This window comes from Lampetra fluviatilis, chromosome 28 (genome assembly GCF_964198595.1).
Source record: "Lampetra fluviatilis chromosome 28, kcLamFluv1.1, whole genome shotgun sequence".
Taxonomy (NCBI): Eukaryota; Metazoa; Chordata; class Hyperoartia; order Petromyzontiformes; family Petromyzontidae; genus Lampetra; species Lampetra fluviatilis.
The window spans coordinates 4,976,826-4,982,825 of record NC_136302.1 but is presented as its reverse complement, the minus strand read 5'-3'; the positions used below and the strand labels follow the sequence as shown (position 1 = coordinate 4,982,825).

The following is a 6,000-nucleotide window of genomic DNA, read 5'->3' as shown; positions in this document are numbered from 1 at the left end:
AATACTCAGGTGAGTCATGTGACTCGGGGGGGTGGGGGCAGATGATCCATTTTTATTGTGGTTAAATCACAATTCAAGATTTATCCCACAGACAAATTTCGCTCTGCTGCAAGAGATTAGGTCTATTGACTTAACACGGATAATCACACACTAATAATGTCATTTATTTGTTCTGGGGGATGCCTCACTGAGTGTTGAGACTCGTTTCATCCCCCCCCCCCCCTCGAAAATTAATTGTTTGGTCAATTTTTCTAAAGGGGTCATTTGTCTGCGGGAGGGAGGAAACGCGAGGAGGCCGCCGGGAAAATCCACTCAACGCAACGGGACGCAGCGGCAGTGAAATCCACACGGACGGGTTCGCAAACACGCCCTGCTGTGTTTCGCGCTCCTTTAACCGCCTTGAGCCTCGCAAGCTTTTGGCGCTTCCACAAATCTGCACGGTCCCGCCAACCTTTGCGCGCAAAGCGCCGCATTACCGAAGGCTCGCTGCCGGAGTAGCGGATTTTTTTTTACCACTGCAACGATGTTCCTCTTGGCCATGCACCTGCTATCCGGACCTCCCAATTGTCCGTATCCCCAAATTGATCCGTGCAATATCCTGTTATCAGATAAATTCTCCTTAAAGTATAAGCCAGCTGGATTACAGCTGCGAGGAGCTGGATTACTGGCTGTGTGCGCCACTGCACCCAGCGAGGGATAAGAAGAGTGAATAGTGGCGAAATCTTCGTGTTGTCTGTGTGTAGCCGCCCTTTTTTTGGTCTTGTCTGTACGGCTTTGTATGCGGACTCATAAGCCCATGTCATGGTCTTGTATGTATGTATGTTGGACTTCTTTCACACCGCACGTAGCCAACTATGGTAAGCGGAGCCAAAGGGCACCTTTTACTCGCACAGATAAACACGATGAACATAAACTAAACCTACTACCGCCACACATCAAATCCAATGTGAGCACTCATTAATCGGCCTTTCTATGTTGAGAAACACAGAGCTTTGGCAATTGTTTGGCGTCGGCTCGCCACGTGCATGCCTTACTCGCGTCTCTGTGGTTCATCACGCCTCTGAGTCGCTCTCTCTCTTAAAGAGCGAGTCTATATTGTGCGTTTTACAAGTTGTCATAATTATTATTAAACAGTTTTGCTTTGTCCAAACTCAACTCAACTGAACATATCCACCGGCATCGTTTCATAGATATCTGTGCAGAATGTAACTGTTTTTATCACGTGGGGCGGGTAGACGAGACTCGCTTACTTGACTGGATTGTCAAAGTTGCGTTTGTTACCATATCCAGGCTGGGCTGGGAAAGAAAAAAAAATCTATCGTTTTTTTGCACGTGGAAAATTGCTTATGTTTTGTGCAGTTGTGAACACGAGCGTTTGATAAGCGATGCAATAACGATGTATAATTGAATCAGACGTAATTATACTGATTTTTTTCTCTCCATGGCTGCTGCTTCTGCTTGCTGCTGCAAAAAAAGCATTGGTGGGGCTGCTGATGTACTTAAGAATGGAAGAGGCTCATTTTAATTGCCTAATAAGCAGCAGATGAAAAGCTGAGGGTGGTCACCACAACTTTTGGTCTCATTTCGCACGTAACAACATTATAAAAACATTGCAGAGCGACGTAATGAGATTACACAAATTAGATGTACCTAAGTTATCGTGTAATAATTAGCATTCATCAGATTGGGAATGTTACCGACTTTAGAAGATGCTCACAGTTTACGTGTTGTTATTGGTATTTAACAGTTTTCCCGGGGTATAACCGTGCCGTGGCAGCAAGCGTTGGGTGGCCGTCACGTGACCTGCATATTGCGTCCCATGAATTGGAAAACCAACTCGTAGACTTCGTCGTGAAGGAATACGGTGGCATGTTTAGAGGAATTAAAAAAAAACAATATAGGAGCCTGCGGGATCTGTAAAACTTGTTGGGTCATCACCGCTCACAGCCCCTGTGAACGCACATAGGCTTCACAAACCATTCCATCGCGCGTGTCACCGGCCGTATCTTGCTCGTAACGTGTCGCACAAAGTTGCCGCAGGTGGCGTGTACGGCACGTCGCCGGAGCGAAGAGAGAAGGGACCGTTACGCGATGTGTGTGTGCGCAGCGCGCGCTGTCGAACTCCATGGCAATTTGCTTGAGCCACTTCAGATCGAGCAAACTCTGGTCCTCCAGTTTGCTTGCGTTGAACCAATGCTGCTGAAATTGCGCACGCCCAGAAGGCGTTGTGGTTGACAGGAAGTGTAAAAAAAAGACCTTAATTTTTTATATCAGCCAAGAATGTGTGTGTGTGTCCCGCGCGTGACGTCACTCCGCGTGAGGCCCACCCCCCGTGACGTCACTCCACATGAGGCCCCCCCCCGTGACGTCACTCCACATGAGGCCCACCCCCCACGTGACGTCACTCCACATGAGGCCCACCCCTCCCCTCATTAATAATCATGAGTGGGTGATGTCACTCCACATGCCGCACCCCTCCACAATAACCATTAGCGGGTGACGTCACTCCACATGGGGCAACCCCCCACCCCTCATTAATAATCATGAGCTGAACAATTTTTCTATTGAATATTTCAGATTTACTGCAATATACACTCATCCTTTGGACGGGCAAACAAGCTAGTATAAAATATTGTCTACTTCATGAGACCTCCCTTGCCAGTATCAAAATATGAGAATAGGTTTTACCCCTTTCTGGCAATAAAACAGTTGTGTTAAGATGTGTGTTCATCACAAGTATGTGTGGTTAATGCGAACGCGATTTTCTTTGCAAAAGGTTTCGGTTTGGTGTTTGAACATCTTGACACAACTGTTTTATTGCCAGAAAGGGTAAAAACCTGTTCTTACATTGTCTACTTATTTATTTTGTTCGTTCTATTCTCCGCGACGACGCGAATGGTTATTTTGTGCCTGTCAGCGATTGCAGACAAGAAACGGTCGTTTGAAATTCCTCGTATCATCAATCATAGAAAAAAGTAGTTCATTCAGTTCCCCTGTCAATTAATCAACTTTATTGACTAACAGCGCCAAGCGCGAATTGAACTGGTGGTGTGTTATGTGAGTGGCACGTTGACTGTTCCTTGGAATCTGAGAGTGCGTGGGATAATGACAGAATGAATTCAATGAAATCTCTGGTTTACATTTCATGTCTAAACTCATTCAATAATGGAACTACGTTTGTCATTTAGCACAATAGCCCTCAAATATATTGATGGTTTGCTAAATGTGGTTGGTTCAATTGATCGCGAAAGTGGCTTTTGGGATAGATGCTCACTTTTTAGCCAGGGAGACCGGGGCACAGTGCTTCTCTCATCTAGTTAAGTCAAAGCGTCTCCCTGCTCAAGCTATCTTGGGACGCTGCTCATCTCTATGCGCAGCCTTGAGCCGGTCGTGACAATTCCGTAGTTTTCTTTTGGCAGCCTTTCTGTACGACGTGAACCGCTGTCGTCTTCCGACAAAGTGGTACTCGTTTTTATCGGTCCTTAGAGCGATGATGGAAGACATTGACCCCCCCCCCCCCCCCATGGCAGGATTTAGACTCACAATCTTCTGACTACGAGTCAGGCATGCCGAGGCACTCGGTTCGAAATGTGGAAAGATTTTCTAAAAATGTAATTTAAAAGAAAACCACCTCCCCATAAATTCTCCAATTATAAATCACGCCCCGTTTAAAATGCATGCATTATTCACAACGAAGTCAACCAATAAAACAGCCGAAATTCAATTTAAATAACACTGACACTCAGCGCGCTCTCTCTCTCTTTTTTCTGCCCGTGTTTTGTAGACAACAACAATAACCATGTGACCGTCTTTCTGCCAAAGAAGCTGTTGGAGTGTTTGCCCAAGTGTTCGACCTTGCCCAAGGAGAGGCACCGGTGGAATACTAACGAGGTGAGCGCGCCCGCACGCACACGCACGCTCGCCTGCCCCGCTCACCCGCTCGCTCGCCCGCTCGCTCTTGTGTGTACGCGCAACACGGCGTGACCACCACGCTGCAGGGTGGATCATTGCCATTGGAAAAGCACTGACCTGCCTCCTGTCCCTGCGTTTTTTTTATTTTTTATTTTTTTATTTTCTCTATGTTCTTTTTCCCTCCTCTCCCTTATTGTGGATTGGAACTCTCTAATACATACAGATGATTGCCATTTCGCTGAGTGAGTGAGTGGGTGAATGATGTCAATTGTAATGATGATCTAAAAGGCCCAGACCGGTGAAATTTGGCTAGGGGCTTTGCCGAGTCTGTGCTTTTTAATCATCGGTGTCGGCCTAAGAATTGGCACAAAAGCGTTGATGCTTATTGGCACAAAAGAGTCGCGTTTGTGCTTATGACTCGAAAAACAAACAGAAAAATACTTTCTTAGAAATTTGGGCCATTACCAAAAATTATGGTCCAGAGGTTGATTAGTTTCACGGACAATGCAGAGGTGAGCCTACAGTTGTAAAACGCTTAACGTGTTGTGCTAAACCTTTACAAGAATGTCACATCCCCATCAGTGAACCAAGTAATTTGCCCTTCATAAAGTGTGACACTAAAGCCAATAATGAGCAAAGCCTACTGCGGTTACTGGTGCAATAATATGTATTGGAAATCATTATCACGCTTACAAATTATGGCAATAGTACGTATCAGCAGCAAAGAGGGATTCTGGCTTCAGGTAAGAGATGATAATTGCTGCGCCACTCATTTTCGCCTTCGACGTGCGCGTTGTGGTGCGTCTGTACCTCCTCTCTACCACGCAACGATCCCTCCCTCCCTCCCTCTCTCACTCCCTCCCTCCCTCCCTCCTTCCTTCAACTCCCTCACATCCTCAACTCTCTCCCTCCCTCAACTCCCTCACTTTCTCCCTCACTTTCTCCCTCCCTCACTTCCTCCCTCCCTCACTTCCTCCCTCCCTCAACTCCCCTTCCCCACCCCCATCAATACCAAGGCCTTTACAGAGGCGAGCGTCTTGGGGGGGGGTCTTGTGTCAGGCCCGGGGCCATGCGATGAGAAGCCACAGAAAAGACAGGGGAAGGGAGCGATGGGGGAAGGCACCGCCACCACCTCCTCGTTCATTAATCCCACTCGCTTTTGGCGGGCAATAAGAAAAACGGCTCACATCATGCGAACTTTCGTTTTTTTCCTTTTCTCTCCTGCCGCTGCGTTAATGTTTTGTCCAATTCACAACTGCGGGCATCGTCATCGTCCGTGCGGCGTGCAGCGAGCCAGGTTTTACGTTATTGACTGGCGCCCGTGACACACGTTCGCGCGCACGCGCACGCACGCACAAGCACACGCACGCACAAGCACACGCATACGCACGTCCAAATGCCTTGGCAGTGACGCTGCTCGACGCTGCACGGTATCTTTCGGCGTTCTCTCTTACACAGCCCACGAGGCCGCGTTCGTTTGGCTTGTGCGGATGAGTGACAATTCGATTTTTCTCGGTGCCAAATTGAACATCAATTTCTCCGAGAGAGGGGGGCTTGATTCAATTCACGGAAGGGGTACATGCCGCGCATGGCTTTTCGCGGTTGTGCTGTGCGTCTCTCCAATGTGTTTTCGGGGTTGTACCGCGCATTGCTCGGTACGGTGAAGAAGCTCCCAAACGTCGGAGAGCCTTGGCAAAATGCTTTTTCTGGAGGGAAATTTAAGCACACATCGGTGCATTTGCTACGCTCACCACTTAAATTGTCAAACTCACTACGCATGTGAGAACCTGTGTAGTGCGGAGCGGTCGTGTTGTGGTGAGCGTGCTGGGCTACGAACCCGGCAATATGGGTTCTATTCCCGCTCGCAGCCACCAACACCAGTGACGATTATTTGAACCGGTCCTGGGCCTCCCCAAGGTCGACTCAGCCTCAAATTAGTACCTGGTGCGGTTTGTTAAAACATCGCCACTAGGGAGACAAAGGCGGCCGGGCGTGGTGCTGGCCACCCAGCCTCTCGTGTGCCACCGTGCCGGCCTTTATAGGTGCTTGGTAACAGCACTTGCCCCAACAGTCTGTTCAGGCTATACG

At 48.2% G+C, this 6,000-nt stretch overlaps 1 protein-coding gene across 12 annotated transcripts in view; it reads left to right on the top strand.

Annotated features, from left to right (window-relative positions):
* The first annotated feature begins 3,790 nt into the window (after positions 1–3,790).
* Positions 3,791–6,000, top strand: part of LOC144942709 (calmodulin-binding transcription activator 1-like) — a 529,165-nt gene continuing 526,955 nt past the window's right edge. For 11 of the 12 annotated variants that reach the window (XM_078869561.1, XM_078869566.1, XM_078869559.1 and 8 more), the window contains exon 1: positions 3,833–3,891. The gene's annotated coding sequence lies outside the window, so the exon portion shown is untranslated. Of the gene's footprint in view, positions 3,892–6,000 lie in introns of all 12 variants that reach the window. The other variant, XM_078869562.1, reaches the window with a different exon arrangement.